Genomic DNA, 22,134 nt, shown 5'->3' with positions numbered 1-22,134 from the left:
CTGGGTCTGAACCCAGCCCTGTGCAACTGGGTCCTGGACTTTCTGACGGGCCGCCCCCAGATGGTGGAGGTAGAAAAAAAAACACCTCCACTTCGCTGATACTCAACACGGGGGCCCCACAAGGGTGCGTGCTCAGCCCCCTGCTGTACTCCATGTTAACCCATGACTGTGTGGCCTCACACGCCTCCAACTCAATCATCAAGTTTGCAGACAACACAACAGTAGTAGGCCTATACATGCCCTATATTCATAGACTTGGAATCACTGGCCACTAATAATGGAACACCAGTCATTGTAATAATGTTCACATATTTTGCATTACGCATCTCATATGTACAGGATATACTGTATTCTTTCCTATTCTGCTGTGTTAAGTCTAATGCTGCTCTGATATTGCTCGCCCAATATTTATATATTCTTGATTCCGTTCATTTGTTAGATATCACTGTTAGATATTACTGCACTGTTAGAGCTAGAAAGTGTTTCGTTTTTCCCGAAATAACATCTGCCAAACGCGCGTATGTGACAAATAACATTTGATTTGTTTGAGATGGAATACATAAAAAAATGTGTGTACTTTCAGATTGGATTAGCGAGCTACTCAGAGGTGGGCTGTGAGCTACTGGTAGCTGGCGATCTACCTGATGGAGACCCCTGAGTTAGAGTACCCCCTAATCATCAGAACTACAGTCTAACCCTGTGGAAGGAGAGTAGTTAGAGTACCCCTAATCATCAGCACTACAGTCTATCCCTGTGGAAGGAGAGTAGTTAGAGTACCCCTAATCATCAGCACTACAGTCTATCCCTGTGGAAGGAGAGTAGTTAGAGTACCCCCTAATCATCAGAACTACAGTCTAACCCTGTGGAAGGAGAGTAGTTAGAGTACCCCCTAATCATCAGAACTACAGTCTAACCCTGTGGAAGGAGAGTAGTTAGAGTACCCCCTAATCATCAGAACTACAGTCTAACCCTGTGGAAGGAGAGTAGTTAGAGTACCCCCTAATCATCAGAACTACAGTCTAACCCTGTGGAAGGAGAGTAGTTAGAGTACCCCTAATCATCAGAACTACAGTCTAACCCTGTGGAAGGAGAGTAGTTAGAGTACCCCCTAATCATCAGAACTACAGTCTAACCCTGTGGAAGGAGAGTAGTTAGAGTACCCCCTAATCATCAGAACTACAGTCTAACCCTGTGGAAGGAGAGTAGTTAGAGTACCCCTAATCATCAGAACTACAGTCTAACCCTGTGGAAGGAGAGTAGTTAGAGTACCCCTAATCATCAGAACTACAGTCTAACCCTGTGGAAGGAGAGTAGTTAGAGTACCCCCTAATCATCAGAACTACAGTCTAACCCTGTGGAAGGAGAGTAGTTAGAGTACCCCTAATCATCAGCACTACAGTCTAACCCTGTGGAAGGAGAGTAGTTAGAGTACCCCTTAATCATCAGAACTACAGTCTAACCCTGTGGAAGGAGAGTAGTTAGAGTACCCCCTAATCATCAGAACTACAGTCTAACCCTGTGGAAGGAGAGTAGTTAGAGTACCCCTAATCATCAGAACTACAGTCTAACCCTGTGGAAGGAGAGTAGTTAGAGTACCCCCTAATCATCAGAACTACAGTCTAACCCTGTGGAAGGAGAGTAGTTAGAGTACCCCTAATCATCAGAACTACAGTCTAACCCTGTGGAAGGAGAGTAGTTAGAGTACCCCTAATCATCAGAACTACAGTCTAACCCTGTGGAAGGAGAGTAGTTAGAGTACCCCCTAATCATCAGAACTACAGTCTAACCCTGTGGAAGGAGAGTAGTTAGAGTACCCCTAATCATCAGAACTACAGTCTAACCCTGTGAGGTCTAGGAAGGTCCATATTCTATGAGTAACACCAATTAAGTCATTACAAATGGTGAGGTGTGTTCTGGTCAGGGCTTGGGGAGTGACTGAATATATCTGATTATAGAAAAACTAACTGTGATCAGTTACATTCTCAATGACTTTCAATTCAGCACTGAAAAAAAGGAGAAAGTTTGTTCCACCTGAGAAAGTCTGACCTCACTGTGATGACACACCAAATTATGACCACCAATCAGATACCACTGTGAGGACACACCAAATGATGACCACCAATCAGAGACCACTATGATGACACACCAAATGATGACCACCAATCAGAGACCACTATGATGACACACCAAATGATGACCACCAATCAGAGACCACTTCTTCTAACGACTCTTAAGGGGAAAGTAATCCAAAAGTAACTGAAAGTAATCTGATTGTTATTGAGTTTCAGTAATCCAAAAGTTATGTTACTGATTACAATTACTGACAAGTAACTACTAATTGTAATGGATTAGGTTTAGAAAGTAACTACTCTGGTTGTGGTAAGGGTGTGTGTGTGTGTGTGTCCTCAGAGTAGTGCACTGTACTGAACCATTTGAGCTGCAGCCTGAGACACAGCGACTGAGAGAGAGATTGAAAATACCATCAAAGTGGACATTGATGAAATAATTTCAGAGCTCCGTCTCAATACCGTCAGACATGGGCAGACTGATGATGTAGACCTCATACTTCCCTATCGGCAGGTAGCCTAGTGGTTAGAGCGTTGGACTAGTAACCGAAAGGTGGGTGGATCGAATCCCTGAGATGACAAGGTAAAAAATGTGTCGTTCTGCCCCCTGAACAAGGCAGTTGCTCTTAACTGACTTGTCTAGTTAAATAAATATCAAGGCAGATAGGCTCTGCACCATCAAACAAAATGACTGGAATGGTTTTATTATGCACAAGGTAGGTCTGTGATAAGACCAACAAGTGTTGGAAATCACAGTGGTGTCCTTGAGCTACGATACCGTACTTTACCCTGTGGTTGGCTCTTTTCTCAAGACAAAGGAGCTGATCGTGGACTACAGGAAAAGGAGGGCCGAACAGCCCCCCCCCCCCCCCGTTAACATCGATGGGACTGAAGTGGAGCGGGTCGAGAGTTTCAATTCTACAGCTGCACCATCGAGAGCATCCTGACCGGTTGCATCACCGCCTGGTATGGCAACCACTCGGCATCTGACCATAAGATACTACAGAGGGTAGTGCGAATGGCCCAGTACATCACTGGGGACAAGCTTCCTGCCATCCAAGACCTATATATTAGGTGGTGTCTGAGGAAGTCCCCAGTCATCCAAGTCAAATCAAATGTATTTATATAGCCCTTCTTACATCAGCTGATATATCAAAGTGCTGTACAGAAACCCAGCCTAAAACCCCAAACAGCAAGCAATGCAGGTGTAGAAGCACGGTGGCTAGGAAAAACTCCCTAGAAAGGCCAAAACCTAGGAAGAAACCTAGAGAGGAACCAGGCTATGAGGGGTGGCCAGTCCTCAAGTCATAGACTGTTGTTTCTGCTATTGCACGGCAAGCGGTACCGGAGCGCCAACAGCTTCTACCCCGAAGCCATAAGACTGTTAAACAATTAATCCACCCGGACTATTTACATTTACCCCCCCCCCCCCCCCCCCCATTTGTTTTTACACTGCTGCTACTCGCTGTTTATTATTTATGCATAGTCACTTTACAAATGACCTGGACTAACCTGTACCCCCACACATTGACTCGGTACCGGTACCCCCTGTATATAGCCTCCACATTGACTCGGTACCGGTACCCCTTGTATATAGCCTCCACATTGACTCTGTACCGGTACCCCCTGTATATAGCCTCCACATTGACTCGGTACCGGTACCCCCTGTATATAGCCTCCACATTGACTCGGTACCGGTACCCCCTGTATATAGCCTCCACATTGACTCGGTACCGGTACCCCCTGTATATAGTCTCCACATTGACTCTGTACTGGTACCCCCTGTATATAGCCTCCACATTGACTCGATACCGGTACCCCCTGTATATAGCCTCCACATTGACTCGATACCGGTACCCCCTGTATATAGCCTCCACATTGACTCGATACCGGTACCCCCTGTATATAGCCTCCACATTGACTCGATACCGGTACCCCCTGTATATAGCCTCGTTATTGTTATGTAAATTAATTGTGCTACTTTTTGATTGATTTGAGTTCATTTAGTAAATATTTTATTAACGCTATTTCTTTAACTGCGTTGTTGATTAAAGGGGTTTGTAAGTAAGTATTCGGTATTTCACGGTAAGGTCTACACTTGTTGTATTCAGTATTTCACGGTAAGGTCTACACTTGTTGTATTCAGTATTTCACGGTAAGGTCTACACTTGTTGTATTCGGCGCATGTGACAAATACAATTTCATTTAGATTTTGATTTAGATCCCCCTATCTGTAGCTTTACCTCTCGCCATCTCTACATCTCCCTCTCTACCCCTCTCTCGCTCTCTCTCTCGCTCTCTTTCTACCTCTCCTCCATCCTATCCCCAACCAGAGTGAATCAGTGGGATTTGCCCTAAGATAAATCACATCAGTTGAAATTGAAGTAGTCATTGTGATGTGCTGAAGGGGAGAGAAACGGGGGAAAAAAAACACTTTTTTTATTTTTATTTTTTATGACTTCTGCTGTCACATTTAGTCGCTTTGCCAATTTACCACCATCGTCTAGAGTCTCTATAGGGCTGAAGACGTGCTGGGGAGGGTGGTTGGGGGAGTGTGTGGACGTGACGCTCTGACACATCGCCACTGACTGCCACGAGCACCCAGGCATGCACATTACATCCCTCCCATTATATTGTAGAAAACACAAAAGGGTTGATGTCTGCAGGTTGAATCCCCCCCCCCCCCCCCCCCTGAGGTCTCTCTCTCACACACACACACACACACACACACACACACACACACACACACACACACACACACACACACACACACACACACACACACACACACACACACACACACACACACACACACACACACGTGTCCCTCAGGGCTCTCCAGGACTTAATAGTATGGTAGCCGTGACATATCGACTATGACATTGCAACCTTTTGTGTTGAATTTTCCAAATAAACATTGCTTCTTCGTGGCGAGAGGAGAAGGAGCAAAGAGGTGAGGGGAGGGGAGAGGAGAAGGAGCAGAGAGGTGGAGGGGAGAGTTTAGTTGAGAGGGGAGAGTTTAGTTGAGAGGGGAGGGGAGAGTTGAGAGGGGAGGGTAGAGTTGAGTTGAGAGGGGAGGGGAGAGTTGAGTTGAGAGGGGAGAGAGTTGAGTTGAGTTGAGAGGGGAGGGAGAGGAGAAGGAGCCGAGAGGGGAGGGGAGAGGAGAAGGAGCAGAGAGGGGAGGGGAGAGTTGAGTTGAGAGGGGAGGGGAGGGGAGAGTTGAGTTGAGAGGGGAGGGGAGGGGAGGGGAGAGTTGAGAGGGGAGGGAGGGGAGAGTAGGAGGGGAGAGAGAGGGACAATAGAGAGGGATAAAGAAGTTGGACAGGCAGAAGATCTCATGGGGCAGACAACACCAGGTGGATGTGAAGAGGTCATCTGGTTGGATAGAGATGGGAAAAAAAAAGGAAAAGGCGTCAACTTCCATTTCCCCGGCGCTCTGCGGTGACTGTCTATGGCCGTGACAACGGCATTACATGCTTCCTGGGTGGAGGGTTGTGAAGGGCTAGATCCCCCTTCACAGGTCAAATTCCATGTGACCTCACGTTAATCTTTTCTTATCCACTCTGGTTATGCGTCGGTAGTGGTACCCTAGCTCGCTAACGATCATCAGGTCGCTAATGGTCTCAGGACTTTATTGTCCCTCTAACACAGGGCTGCCCAACCCTCTTCCTGGAGATCTACCGTCCTGTAGGTTCTCAGTCCAACCCTCTCCCTGGAGATCTACCGTCCTGTAGGTTCTCAGCCCAACCCTCTTCCTGGAGATCTGCCGTCCTGTAGGTCCTCAGCCCAACCCACTTCCTGGAGATCTACCGTCCTGTAGGTTCTCAGCCCAACCCACTTCCTGGAGATCTACCGTCCTGTAGGTTCTCAGCTCAACCCTCTTCCTGGAGATCTACCGTCCTGTAGGTTATCAGTCCAACCCTCTTCCTGGAGATCTACCGTCCTGTAGCACTCTGAAGCAGATTTTCATCAAGGATCTCTCTGTACTTTGCACTGTTCATCGTTCCCTTGATCCTGACTAGTCTGCTAGTCCCTGCCACTGAAAAACATCCCCACAACATAACGGTACCACCCCCATGCTTCACAGTGGGGATAGTGCCATTGGGGATAGTGCCATGTTCAGGGCAAAGACTTCAATCTTGGTTTCATCAGTCCAGAGAAAATTGTTTCTCATGGTCTGAGAGTCCATTAGCTGCCTTTTGGCAAATTCCAAGCCGGCTGTCATGTGCCTGTTTGAGGAGTGGCTTCCATCTGGCCACTCTACCATAAAGGCCTGATTGGTTGAGTGCTGCAGAGATGGTTGTTCTTCTGGAAGGTTCTCCCATCTCCACAGAGGAACTCTGGAGCTCTGTCAGAGTGACCATAGGGTTCTTGGTCACCTCCCTGACCAAGGCCCTTCTCCCCCGATTGCACAGTTTGGCCAGGAAGCCAGCTTTAGGAAGAATCTGAGTGATTCCAAACTTCTTCAATTTAAGAATGATGGAGGCCACTGTGTTCTTGTGGACCTACAATGCTGCATAAATGTTTTGGTACCCTTCCCCAGATCTGTGCCTCGACACAATCCTGTCTCGGAGCTCTACGGACAATAACTTCCACTCATGGCTTGGTTTTTGCTCTGACCATACACTGTCAACCGTGGGACCTTATATATATACATGTTTGTGCCTTTCCAAATCATGTCCAATCAATTACATTTTGCACAGGTCTAATCAAGTTGTAGAAACATCTCAAGGATGATCAATGGAAACAGGATGCACCTGAGCTCAATTTCGAGTCTCATAGCAAAGGGTCTGAATACTGAAGTAAATAAGTTATTTCAGTTTTTTTTATTTGTATAAATTTGCAAAAAAATATAAAAACTTGTTCAGATACGTAAAAAATATATAATTTAATCAATTTTAGAATAAGGCTGTAACGTAACAAAATGTGGAAGAAGTCAATGGGTCTGAATACTTTCCAAAGGCACATTATACTCAAAATGAAATTCATTCTAGTAATCACTTCCATGAGTCTGGGAGAGAACGTATAGACCTGGGCTGTGCTGTTGGTTCATTGACTGTGTAGGGGGGGGGGGCTATGCTGTTGGTTCATTGACTGTGTGGGGGGGGGGGGGGCGCTATGTTGTTGGTTAATTGACTGTGTAGGGGGGGCTATGCTGTTGGTTCATTGACTATGCAGGGGGGGCTATGCTGTTGGGTTCATTGACTATGCAGGGCGGTTTACAGAGCCTACAATTATAGTGAATTTGTATTTAATTTTAAATAGTCTCGTAAACGGGGCATTTTATTTTAATAATGAATAGGGTGACACTATTACCTTTAGCTACAGAAATCCTCCACCGTGATGTTTCCATGTCCTCCTCTCTCTCCTTCATTCCTTTCTCCGGCAGAGAGAGGGGCTGTCAACATTTTAATGAAATATGTTTTGTCATGATAAAACATGTTACTATCGATGTTCCTGAACAGACTTAATTTGGTTTCGCAAAATTAAGCACTGGGTAGCTACAGGAACAAGGTTGGATAGCCCAAGGCATACAGAGTACTGGGTAGCTACAGGAACAAGGTTGGAAAGCCCAAGGCATACAGAGTACTGGGTAGCTACAGGAAGAGGTTTAGATAGCCCAAGGCAAACAGTGGGTAGCTGCAGGAACAGGGTCGGATAGCCCAAGGCATAGAGGGTACTGGGTAGCTACAGGAACAGGGTCATGACCTCCATTCGCTATTCGAGTGCATATGGAACACATGTATTTCCCCCCCTGCCCGGCTTCCTGTGTCCATTTCATAACGGGTCATCCTAAATTTAAACTCATTTGACATATTAGTAAAGACAATATTACATTGAGAGTAGTGTGATGGGTGAAAACATGATCCCCTGATGAGAGAACAGCGTGTACAGCTTGAGAACAATAGTTTTTTCCCCCGACTTTTCTCAAAAATCATCAATAGCCTATATATATTACAAATATTATCATAAAAACTGCAAATGAGCTTAAAAATAAATACATCTCCTATCAACGCAGTGGTGGTACTGGGCCCTCTCTCCTCTTCCTCCTCTCCCTCTCTCCTCCTCTCCTCTCTCCTCCTCTCCTCCTCTCCTCCCCCTCTCTCCTCCTCTCCTCCCCCTCTCTCCTCCTCCTCTCCTCTCTCCTCCTCTCCCTCTCCTCCTCTCCCTCTCTCTCTCCTCCTCTCCTCTCTCCTCCTCTCCTCCCCCTCTCTCCTCCTCCTCTCCTCTCTCCTCCTCTCCCTCTCCTCCTCTCCTCTCCCTCTCTCTCTCCTCCTCTCCTCTCTCCTCCTCTCCTCCCCCTCTCTGCTCCTCCTCTCCTCTCTCCTCCTCTCCCTCTCCTCCTCTCCTCTCCTCCCCTCACATTATAAGTTGCCAAATAACTATCTAGCATTTAGGACATGTTTCAAATGATCACTTTTACACTCAACATATGTAGCCACTTCACATGCGCACTCCATCCAGAATGGGAAAATTATTCAGATAAATTAAATTATATTATTCTTACTATAAAATCATATAATGACACAGGATTTATTTTATTATTGACCTTTATTTAACTGGGCAAGTCAGTTTAGAACAAATTCTTATTTACAATGACGGCCTACCAGGGAACAGTGGGTTAACTGCCTTGTTCAGGGGCAGAACGACAGATTTTTATTTTGTCAGCTCAGGGATTCGATCAAGCAACCTTTCAGTTATTGGCCTAACACTCTAAAAACTAGGCTAACACTCTAACCACTAGGCTAACACTCTAAAAACTAGGCTAACACTCTAACCACTAGGCTAACACTCTAACCACTAGGCTAACACTCTAACCACTAGGCTAACACTCTAACCACTAGGCTAACACTCTAACCACTAGGCTAACACTCTAACCACTAGGCTAACACTCTAACCACTAGGCTAACACTCTAACCACTAGGCTAACACTCTAACCACTAGGCTAACACTCTAACCAGTAGGCCACCCGCCACATATCTAGTCTGCTAAATGAAGAAGCCTACAGCCTAATGGAATGGTCCATAACCAGATAACATACAGCAGGACAACTCATATTCTGTTCTTCTGAAATACATTTACTTCACATCATAGTGTTTCTTTAGACCTGCCTAAAATAAACAATGGATTTATTATGATGACTTATATTTGATTTATTTAAAATTTTGTATTGCGTGGAGATGCCTTAATTACGACCAATTACCACCCCACTGGACACAGGACTACTGTCATCTTACCGAGGCCCTCTGAGGGTCTCATCATGAAGGCTGTGACAGGAAGCAGTAACGGGTAGATCAAAATTGACTGGGGGGGGGGGGGGGGGGGGGGGGGGGGCTGTTCCAACTCAATGTTCAAAATGAATTGGACAACCTCCCCCCTCATAGAATTAACTCAAAATAGTATTTATTACACCCTTCAAATAACAACTGTAGCAACCCTGTGTTTATAAACGTGGATAATCAACTTTACCACTTGCAAGACGACGGGCCAGAAGGTTGAGGGTTCGACCGACCACCACAGACGAGCTCACTCTCCCTGCCTGTTACATCACTCTCCCTGCCTGTTACATCACTCTCCCTGCCTGTTACATCACTCTCCCTGCCTGTTACATTCCTCTCCCTGCCTGTTACATCACTCTCCCTGCCTGTTACATCACTCTCCGATCAGAGCCGGATGCAGACTGCTAGGAGGAAATTAGATTTTCAACATTTTGTTGCCATGTTTATAATTCTATAATATATATGCAACACACATTCCACCAACAGGTTTCTGTGCCAATGCACCACACAACCAATAAACAAAGAATACCAACTTCGGCAGTCTACAGTTTCCCCCAATTGGTTAACACACATTTGCTGAAACTACAGCTCAGGTATTCAAAACTCTAAACACAAAATAGTTAATAACCAATTTCCCCAAACTCCACAGAAATCTTGCAAAATGAAACACAGCAATCAAAAATCATGTCCTCCCTGATAAAAAAATAAAACTCTCCATACAAATGAAATCTAACTTATTGACAACTGAGATCACACTGTTACGTATTCAAAACGCACATACAATCAGAACCTATTTCAGTGTAAAAACCAAGATTTTGTTAGGCTGTATATTGTCTGTGTGTACTCAAACAAGAAAAGGAACGCAAATGCCAACAGTGTAGTTTTATATTACAACACGACTCAAAACATGGCAAACAGCTGTTAGCACACATATAGCAACAAAAATGCAAACATACAGTAAAAATATTTTGTATATGCAAAGGAAGAAAAATGTTGAACATCACAGTCGATATTCTCCTTGGTCAGACAGCGGGGGAAATATCTTCTGACATGACGCATCCACCCCTGACAGGACTCTGCTGGAACGTCACCACAGGCCTCCTCTATGGCCTGGAGAAGGGCCACACGTTCATGGGGTTTGCGATCATACACCTTCCACCGCCATGCTGAAAACAACTCCTCAATGGGGTTGAGAAATGGGGAATATGGTTGGAGATAGAGAATTGTGAAACCTGGGATGGTCACGGAACCAATTGTGGACCTGTGCAACCCGATGGAAACTCACGTTGTCCCAAGTTAGAACATACATTTGCTGCTCAGGATCACCTGGCGTCTCTCTGCTCTGGCTGAAAAAATATTGTAATATAAGGTGTTCAGGAAATTAAGGAGATGGGCAGTGTTGTATGGTCCAAGAGTGGCATGTCGGTGGAAGACCCCATTGTGGCTCATAGCTGCACATGTGTTGACATTACCATGCCCTGGCCAGGTACCTCAGTGATGGCACGTTGACCAATGATGTTCCTTGGAGTTGGATAAATTGAATCCAGCCTCATCTATGAATATGAGTTCCTGGGGAATTTGGACTTGCCTCCAACTCCATGATTCTCTGAAATGACAGTAAATACTGTAAATTGTTGTATAGTAAAGTTCACTGGCAACATGAAAATGAGTCTCTAATGTTTTAATAAGAGTATAAAACTAGTACATTACTTACTTGAACTTATTCCTACCGTTTATCCATCACTCTTTGTGAATTCCTTTCAAATGGTAGATGTGCTTCATCCGGAGATTTGGATGCGAGCTACGTTTGATAAGCTCACTCTGATGTTATGGAAGATTTCAGGGTTGTTGGATTTCCCTGCAGTCTTACAGCGTTATTTTCAACAACCATTTGCACAATGGCAGCCTCCTGTTGGTCTGTAAAGAGACGCGTTCTACCACCACGTGGTGGTCGTCATTCATTTCTACGAAAACAAAATGTTGTCCAGTCATTCTGTTCTACTAAAACAAAATGGCTTCCAGTCATTCCGTTCTACTAAAACAAAATGGTGTCCAGTCATTCAGTTCTACTAAAACAAAATGGCTTCCAGTCATTCCGTTCTACTAAAACAAAATGGCGTCCAGTCATTCAGTTCTACTAAAACAAAATGGTGTCCAGTCATTCAGTTCTACTAAAACAAAATGGTGTCCAGTCATTCAGTTCTACAAAAACAAAATGGTGTCCAGTCATTTAGTTCTACTAAAACAAAATGGTGTCCTAGTACAGTAAACACTTCGGTAATACAGTATACAAAATAACCTGTCTAAAATAAATAATGGATTTATTATGATGGTTTATATTTGATTTATTCAATTTTTTGTATTGCTTGGAGGCCTGGAGATGCCTTAATTACGACCAATTACCACCCCATTGGACACAGGACTACTGTCATCTTACCGAGGCCCTCTGAGGGTCTCATCATGAAGGTTGTGACAGGAATCAGTAAGGGATAGATCAAAATTGACTGGGGGTGGGGGGGGGGGGGGGGCTGTTCCAACTCAATTTCATTCAGAAATACATGAAACATTGACTTTGTTTTTTCCTACAGTATGTATTGGAATCTAAAGTCTTTACGGTGCTCTTGTCAAGTAGCAAAGGTAGTAGAGAGGTCCAATGTCTGCAGTACAAACCTCTTCTCGTTTTGGAGCGTCCAGAAGATGGATGCTACGGTGAAGCGGCTCAGATTGGCTACATGGTCCAGCAGAGTCGCCCGAAATTCCTCAGAGATCACTCTCCTTGTTCTTGGTCTTCCTCCATCCCCAACTTGTGCCTCTACCCCCAACTGTGCCCCCACCTCCACCTCTACCCCCAACTGTGCCCCCACCTCCACCTCTGCCCCCACCTCCACCCCCAACTGTGCCCCCACCTCCACCCCCACCCCCACCTCTACCTCCAACTGTACCCCCACCTCCACCTCTACACCCAACTGTACCCCCACCCCCACCTCTACCCCAACTAAGCACCCACCTCCACCTCTACCTCCAACTATGCCCCCACCTCCACCTCTACCCCCAACTGTCCCCCCACCTCCACCTCTACCCCCACCTCTACCTCCAACTGTACCCCCACCTCCACCTCTACCCCCAACTGTGCACCCACCTCCACCTCTACCTCCAACTATGCCCCCACCTCCACCTCTACCCCCAACTGTCCCCCCACCTCCACCTCTACCCCCACCTCTACCCCCAACTGTCCCCCCACCTCCACCTCCACCCCCACTGTCCCCCCACCTCCACCTCCACCCCCAACTGTCCCCCTACCTCCACCTCTACCCGCAACTGTACCCCCACCTCCACCTCTACCCCCAACTGTACCCCCACCTCCACCTCTGCCCCCAACTGTCCCCCCACCTCCACCTCTACCTCCAACTATGCCCCCACCTCCACCTCTACCCCCAACTGTACCCCCACCTCCACCTCTAACCCCAACTGTCCCCCCACCTCCACCTCTACCCCCAACTGTACCCCCCACCTCCACCTCCACCCCCAACTGTACCCCCACCTCCACCTCTACCCCCAACTGTCCCCCCACCTCCACCTCTACCCCCAACTGTCCCCCCACCTCCACCTCTACCCCCACCTCTACCCCCAACTGTACCCCCACCTCCACCTCTACCCCCAACTGTCCCCCCACCCCCACCTCCACCTCTACCCCCACCTCTACCCCCAACTGTACCCCCACCTCCACCTCTACCCCCAACTGTCCCCCCACCTCCACCTCTACCTCCAACTATGCCCCCACCTCCACCTCTACCTCCAACTGTGCACCCACCACCACCATCTCTACCCCCAACTGTGCCCCCACCTCCACTTCTCTCTGCCACGTTTGCTTCCATTGTTCTCGAAACACAGGTGTACTCGCATGTGGCCTTTTTATCCATACCAAAGGTCTGATTGCAAAGTGAACATTTACGCAATTAGTGTTTGCCCATGTGAAGTGTGAAAGGGACTAATTGATAATAGAGCTTAGCTTGTTGAACAGTGTTGCTTTTCATTTTCACACAAGAGATTTGTGAAGGTAGTGCCAAAGGTAGAGAATTGTGTGTTGTGTTTTGCCAAATGTTTATCATAGAATAACGATCTGAGTGTAAAGCAAAACATGTGCCAGTAGTATTGCAGAATTGGTGTCTGGTTCTGCTAAATTAGTCACAGATTCAGGTCATTGGGCCTCATGGGACAGTTTTAGTGTGTAAACAATTGGGAAAAACTGTAATATCATGGTTTGTGTTTTTAACACCACAATACAAAGACTATGTCAATTTGGACAAACAGAAAATACACCCCTCCCTACTTTTAGAGTCTTACCCAGTGTAGAAGGCTCGGCTTGACAATCTCTGAATGTCATTAAACGTTTTGGTGTTTTGTAACTGATCTCTCTTCCCGTTTATTTGTCAGTAACAAATGAAAAATACTTATTTACAAATCATTTAAAAGTGACAGGGATTGCACAAGTCTGTCTTTTTCCATTGTGATCCCTACATCTCCTGCAGTATATGGCAGAGTAATATAAGGACTGGATGCGTGGCTAATTTACACATCTCCATCTGCGTTTTCCGGTGGTTACCTTACTTTTTAATAGCAGAAATGTAGCTTCAGCTGTATAGTTTTAAAACTGCACATCTCTTGAATATTGTTGCTTTAAATCAGTGCACAGGGTGGCATGCTGTCAGTCTTTCTCTCTCCAACAATTCCATTCAAATTGCATCCAAAATAGATAATTCTATCAAATTCTGTTCAAAATGTATATATAAATAATATATATATATATAATAAATATATATATATATATATATATGGGAATCATGTAGTAACCAAAAAAGTATTAAACAAATCAGAATATATTTCAGATTCTTCAAAGTAGCCACGCTTTGCTTTGCAAAATCTTGGAATTCTCTCAACCAGCTTCATGAGGTAGTCACCTGGAATGCCTTTCAATTAACAGGTGTGCCTTGTTAAAAGTTAATTTGTGGAATTTCTTTCCTTCTTAAAATTTCTTAAGGCTGAAATCCCGCTACCGGGAATGATATGACAACAGCCAGTGAAAGTGCCGGGCGCCAAATTCAAACAACAGAAATCTCATAATTACAATTCCTCAAACATACATGTATCTTATACTGTTGTAAAGGAAATCGTTTTGTTAATCCCACCACAGTGTCCGATTTCAAAAAGGCTTTACAACGAAAGCACACCAAACGATTATGTTAGGTGAGTGCCTAGTCACAGAAAAACACAGCCATTTTTCCAGCCAAAGAGAGGAGTCACAAAAAGCAGAAATAGAGATACAATTAATCACTAACCTTTGATGATCTTCATCAGATGACACTCATAGGACTTCATGTTACACAATACATGTATGTTTTGTTCGATAAAGTTCATATTTACGTAAAAAAATCTCAGATTACATTGGCGCGTTATGTTCAGTAGTTCAAATCAAATCAAATTTGTCACATACACATGGTTAGCAGACGTTAATGCGAGTGTAGCGAAATAATTGTGCTTCTAGTTCCGACAATGCAGTAATAACCAACAAGTAATCTAACCTAACAATTCCACAACAACTACCTTATACACACAAGTGTAAAGGGATGAAGAATATGTACATAAAGATATATGAATGAGTGATGGAACAGAACAGCATAGGCAAAATGCAGTAGATGTTATAGAGTACAGTATATACATATGAGATGAGTGATGTAGGGTATATAAACATAAAGTGGCATAGTTTAAAGTGGCTAGTGATACATGTATTACATAAAGATGGCAAGATGCTGTAGATGGTATAGGGTACAGTATATACATATGAGATGAGTAATGTAGGGTATGTAAACATTATTTTAAGTGGCATTGTTTAAAGTGGCTAGTGATACATTTTTACATACATTTTTACATTATTAAAGTGGCTGGAGTTGAGTCAGTATGTTGGCAGCAGCCACTCAATGTTAGTGGTGGCTGTTTAACAGTCTGGTGGCCTTGAGATAGAAGCTGTTTTTCAGTCTCTCGGTCCCTGCTTTAAAGCACCTGTACTGACCTCGCCTTCTGGATGATAGCGGGGTGAACAGGCAGTGGCTCGGGCGGTTGTTGTCCTTGATGATCTTTATGGCCTTCCTGTGACATCGGGTGGTGTAGGTGTCCTGGAGGGCAGGTAGTTTGCCCCCGGTGATGCGTTGAGCAGACCTCACTACCCTCTGGAGAGCCTTACAGTTGTGGGCGGAGCTGTTGCCGTACCAGGCGGTGTTACAGCCCGACAGGCTGCTCTCGATTGTGCATCTGTAAATGTTTGTGAATGTTTTTGGTGACAAGCTGAATTTCTTCAGCCTCCTGAGGTTGAATAGGCACTGATGCGCCTTCTTCACCATGCGGTCTGTGTGGGTGGACAAATTCAGTTTGTCCGTGATGTGTACACCGAGGAACTTAAAACTTACTACCCTCTCCACTACTGTCCCTTCGATGTGGATAGGGGGGTGCTCCCTCGACTGTTTCCTGAAGTCCACAATCATCTCCTTTGTTTTGTTGACGTTGAGTGTGAGGTTATTTTCCTGACACCACACTCCGAGGGCCCTCACCTCCTCCCTGTAGGCCGTCTCGTCGTTGTTGGTAATCAAGTCTACCACTGTAGTGTCGTCTACAAACTTGATGATTGAGTTGGAGGCGTGCATGGCCACGCAGTCATGGGTGAACAGGGAGTACAGGAGAGGGCTCAGAACGCACTCTTGTGGGGCACCAGTGTTGAGGATCAGCGGGGTGGAGATGTTGTTACCTACCCTCACTACCTGGGGACGGCCCGTCAGGAAGTCCAGTACCCAGTTGCACAGGGCGGGGTCGAGACCCAAGGTCTTGAGCTTGATGATAAGTTTTGGAGGGTACAATGGTGTTAAATGCTGAGCTGTAGTCGATGAACAGCATTCTCACATAGGTATTCCTCTTGTCCAGATGGGTTAGGGCAGTGTGCAGTGTGATGGCGATTGCGTTGTCTGTGGACCTATTGGGGTGGTAAGCAAATTGGAGTGGGTCTAGGGTGTCAGGTAGGGTGGAGTTGATATGGTCCTTGACTCGTCTCTCAAAGCACTTCATGATGACGGAAGTGATTGCTACGGGGCGGTAGTCATTTAGCTCAGTTACCTTAGCTTTCTTGGGAACAGGGACAATGGTGGCCCTCTTGAAGCATGTGGGAACAGCAGACTGGGATAAGGATTAATTGATTATGTCTGTAAACACACCAGCCAGCTGGTCTGCGCATGCTCTGAGGACGCGGCTGGGGATGCCTTCTGGGCCTCCAGCCTTGCGAGAGTTAACATGTTTAAATGTTTTACTCATGTCGGCTGCAGTGAAGGAGAGTCCGCAAGATTTTGATAGCGGGCCATGTCAGTGGCACTGTATTGTCCTCAAAGCGAGCAAAGAAGTTGTTTAGTCTGTCTGGGAGCAAGACATCCTGGTCCACGACCGGGCTGGTTTTCTTTTTGTAATCCGTGATTGACTGTAGACCCTGCCACATACCTCTTGTATCTGAGCCGTTGAATTGCGACTCTACTTTGTCTCTACACTGACGCTTAGCTTGTTTGATTGCCTTGTGGAAGGAATAGCTACACTATTCGGTCATGTTTCCGGTCACCTTGTCCTGGGTAAAAGCAGTGGTTCGTGCTTTCAGTTTCGAGCGAATGCTGCCATCAATACACGGTTTCTGGTTTGGGAATGTTTTAATAGTTGCTGTGGGTACGACATCGCTGATGCACTTGCTAATAAACTCGCTCACCGAATCAGCAATGGAATGCTACCCTTGCTCGGATTTCATCAACCTTGTTGTCAAGAGACTGGACATTCGCGAGTAGTATGCTCGGGAGCGGTGCGCGATGTGCCCGTCTCCGGAGCCTGACCAGAAGACCGCTTCGTCTGCCCCTTTTACGGCGACATTGTTTTGATTCTCCGGCTGGGATCCAATCTACTGATCCTTATCAACTGTCCAGAGTAGACCCACTACTGATCCTTATCAACTGTCCAGACTAGACCCACTACTGATCCTTATAAACTGTCCAGAGTAGACCCACTACTGATCCTTTTAAACTGTAGAGAATAGACCCACTACTGATCCTTATCAACTGTGGAGAGTAGACCCACTACTGATCCTTATAGACTGTCCAGAGTAGACCCACTACTGATCCTTATACTGTAGAGAGTAGGCCCACTACTGATCCTTATGCTGTAGAGAGTAGACCCACTACTGATCCTTATACTGTAGAGAGTAGACCCACTACTGATCCTTATACTGTAGAGAGTAGGCCCACTACTGATCCTTATACTGTAGAGACCCACTACTGATCCTTATACTGTAGAGACCCACTACTGATCCTTATACTGTAGAGAGTAGACCCACTACTGATCCTTATACTGTAGAGACCCACTACTGATCCTTATACTGTAGAGAGTAGACCCACTACTGATCCTTATAAACTGTAGAGAGTAGACCCACTACTGATCCTTATACTGTCCAGAGTAGACCCACTACTGATCCTTATCAACTGTCCAGACTAGACCCACTACTGATCCTTATAAACTGTAGAGAGTAGACCCACTACTGATCCTTATCAACTGTCCAGAGTAGACCCACTACTGATCCTTATACTGTCCAGAGTAGACCCACTACTGATCCTTATCAACTGTCCAGACTAGACCCACTACTGATCCTTATAAACTGTAGAGAGTAGACCCACTACTGATCCTTATCAACTGTCCAGAGTAGACCCACTACTGATCCTTATCAACTGTCCAGAGTAGACCCACTACTGATCCTTATCAACTGTCCAGACTAGACCCACTACTGATCCTTATCAACTGTCCAGAGTAGACCCACTACTGATCCTTATCAACTGTCCAGACTAGACCCACTACTGATCCTTATAAACTGTGGAGAGTAGACCCACTACTGATCCTTATCAACTGTCCAGACTAGACCCACTACTGATCCTTATCAACTGTCCAGACTAGACCCACTACTGATCCTTATCAACTGTCCAGACTAGACCCACTACTGATCCTTATCAACTGTCCAGACTAGACCCACTACTGATCCTTATCAACTGTCCAGACTAGACCCACTACTGATCCTTATCAACTGTCCAGACTAGACCCACTACTGATCCTTATCAACTGTCCAGACTAGACCCACTACTGATCCTTATCAACTGTCCAGAGTAGACCCACTACTGATCCTTATCAACTGTCCAGAGTAGACCCACTACTGATCCTTATAAACTGTCCAGAGTAGACCCACTACTGATCCTTATAAACTGTAGAGAATAGACCCACTACTGATCCTTATCAACTGTCCAGACTAGACCCACTACTGATCCTTATCAACTGTCCAGAGTAGACCCACTACTGATCCTTATCAACTGTCCAGACTAGACCCACTACTAATCCTTATAAACTGTCCAGACTAGACCCACTACTGATCCTTATCAACTGTCCAGAGTAGACCCACTACTGATCCTTATCAACTGTCCAGACTAGACCCACTACTGATCCTTATAAACTGTGGAGAGTAGACCCACTACTGATCCTTATCAACTGTCCAGACTAGACCCACTACTGATCCTTATCAACTGTCCAGACTAGACCCACTACTGATCCTTATCAACTGTCCAGACTAGACCCACTACTGATCCTTATCAACTGTCCAGACTAGACCCACTACTGATCCTTATCAACTGTCCAGACTAGACCCACTACTGATCCTTATCAACTGTCCAGACTAGACCCACTACTGATCCTTATCAACTGTCCAGACTAGACCCACTACTGATCCTTATCAACTGTCCAGAGTAGACCCACTACTGATCCTTATCAACTGTCCAGAGTAGACCCACTACTGATCCTTATAAACTGTCCAGAGTAGACCCACTACTGATCCTTATAAACTGTAGAGAATAGACCCACTACTGATCCTTATCAACTGTCCAGACTAGACCCACTACTGATCCTTATCAACTGTCCAGAGTAGACCCACTACTGATCCTTATCAACTGTCCAGACTAGACCCACTACTAATCCTTATAAACTGTCCAGACTAGACCCACTACTGATCCTTATTAACTGTCCAGACTAGACCCACTACTGATCCTTATCAACTGTCCAGACTAGACCCACTACTGATCCTTATAAACTGTCCAGACTAGACCCACTACTGATCCTTATCAACTGTCCAGACTAGACCCACTACTGATCCTTATAAACTGTCCAGACCCACTACTGATCCAAATGAAACATTCACATCCCATTTCTCTGCAGCCTAGAGTAGAATTTTGTACTCACTTGAAAACAATAATAGAGTCATTCATTGCATTGTGGTGTTGTAGCCTACTGCAGTCTAGTTAGGATAGTTGCATTGTCCCTAAACAACATCAATAGGGGAACTTTCTGAGATGTGTTTCATGTGTTCACTGGGTTGTGCCTTTCAGCTATTCCTGATTCTTCTTGTTGATTCATATTGGATAGTGATGCAGCTTTGAGTGCTTTTATCTGTGGTATGATTGCTAGTTGGCCAATTGCAGATCTGGACAAATGATCCACTATTGATGGAAAGAGGAAAGAATGGACTGGTAGACTGAAAGACTATATTGTCACTATGAATGGTGAATAGGGGACAGGATAGACAGACTGGTAGACTATATTGACCTGTGGTACAGTAATAGTTAGACTATATTGACCTGTGGTACAGTAATAGACTGGTAGACTATATTGACCTGTGGTACAGTAATAGTTAGACTATATTGACCTGTGGTACAGTCATAGTTAGACTATATTGACCTGTGGTACAGTCATAGTTAGACTATATTGACCTGTGGTACAGTAATAGACTGGTAGACTATATTGACCTGTGGTACAGTAATAGACTGGTAGACTATATTGACCTGTGGTACAGTAATAGACTGGTAGACTATATTGACCTGTGGTACAGTAATAGACTGGTAGACTATATTGACCTGTGGTACAGTAATAGTTAGACTATATTGACCTGTGGTACAGTAATAGTTAGACTATATTGACCTGTGGTACAGTAAAAGTCTAGGTCCTAAGGGAAGTACCAAAACACCTTGATACAGAGGAGCATGCAGGCAGATGAGGACATGTGACCAGGGTGGAGTAAATTGCATAGTAAAACAATCCATAGAGCAACACTTAATCAGGAAATAAATCACACTACCCTCTCCTGTGCCCAATAAATACCACACAAACCTCCCCAAAGGCACCCCCCCCCCCCACACCCCCCTCCAGTAAATTACGATCTGTTCCTATTTCAATTTTGCCAATCTGAATGCAAACACCACAGTACGTGTAGAGAGTATAGGCTTCATACTGAACATTAATTTATACAGATGGACTCTCTTCATCTGATCACCGTGTTGTCACGGAGACCGTTTCTGTGCCGCACGAAACTCAAAAAAAAAAAAAAAAAAATGGAGTGAATTTAATGTTTTTAAAAGGCTTCCAAAGTTTGTAATTTCCACTTAAAACATTTCAGACTTTGATTTATCCTAATTAAAAATGTCCATTAATTGTAATCCACAATAAATAAATCACATTTCCCGCTGCTTCTGCTTTCGTGTTGGGAGAAACTGGTCAAATTAAGATTTGACAGATTACATCTGCAGTTGCTTATTCTGCAGCTCAAAACATCACTACGAGAGAAAGAGGAGAGAATTATTATTATTATTATTTTTTACATTTCAAAATGTAGATTTCCTCTTAGATAGACGCAAAAGTAATTATTTATCATGAGAGAGTCATAAATAATCCCTAGTAATTCTTATACCGCCAGAAAGATTAAAAGCGCACCTTCCTGGTAAAAATAGGTATATAATATGTGTTCACTTTTGAGGACACAAGCTCAAGAACCCAATACAAATATGATGACAATATGACAATTCATATTTTATTTTCCTATTCAACAAAAGCGAAATGATTGTTACTATATTTACAAAGAATTTCAATCAAATTAATAAACGAATTACTATAATATTTCACCTTTAACAGTAAAACAAAATCCGATCATACTTAATGACAGTACAAAATTGGCACCATTTTAATTTAACTGACGACAGACAGTTTTCTGACGCATATATACCCTCTGTGACCAAGAGAAATGTTGAGAGCTCCGAATCCATCTGAGAACATCACAGCGAGACGATGCTGCTTTTTCTGCTGTCGCTGGGCCCATTTCACATGCCGTATTGTATGAGGGAGCTGCGAGGTTCACATCCTAGAGGCAATCGATCCTGTGTCTGGATAGGCCAGAAAATGTGACGTGTCAGTCCATATGCAAATTAGGTGTAATTTCTGTATACTAGCTAAACATGCTGATTTATCTTTTACCAGTGATGAAATAATTAAATAATGACATAAACCGTTTAAAGAATGAGAGCACAGCAGTATCACGTGTACTTGAGACCCTGAATGATAAGGTAATGGGAGACAGAAAGAGAGCGAGACAGAGACAGAAAGAGAGCGAGAGAGAGACAGAAAGAGAGCGAGAGAGAGACAGAAAGAGAGTGAGAGAGAGACAGAAAGAGAGCGAGAGAGAGACAGAAAGAGAGCGAGAGAGAGACAGAAAGAGAGCGAGAGAGAGACAGAAAGAGAGCGAGAGAGAGACAGAAAGAGAGCGAGAGAGAGACAGAAAGAGAGCGAGAGAGAGACAGAAAGAGAGCGAGAGAGACAGAAAGAGAGCGAGAGAGAGACAGAAAGAGAGCGAGAGAGAG

Source organism: Oncorhynchus clarkii, chromosome 14, assembly GCF_045791955.1.
Source record: "Oncorhynchus clarkii lewisi isolate Uvic-CL-2024 chromosome 14, UVic_Ocla_1.0, whole genome shotgun sequence".
Lineage (NCBI taxonomy): Eukaryota > Metazoa > Chordata > Actinopteri > Salmoniformes > Salmonidae > Oncorhynchus > Oncorhynchus clarkii.
The sequence above is the reverse complement of the archived record's forward strand: the minus strand, read 5'-3'. Positions refer to the sequence as shown.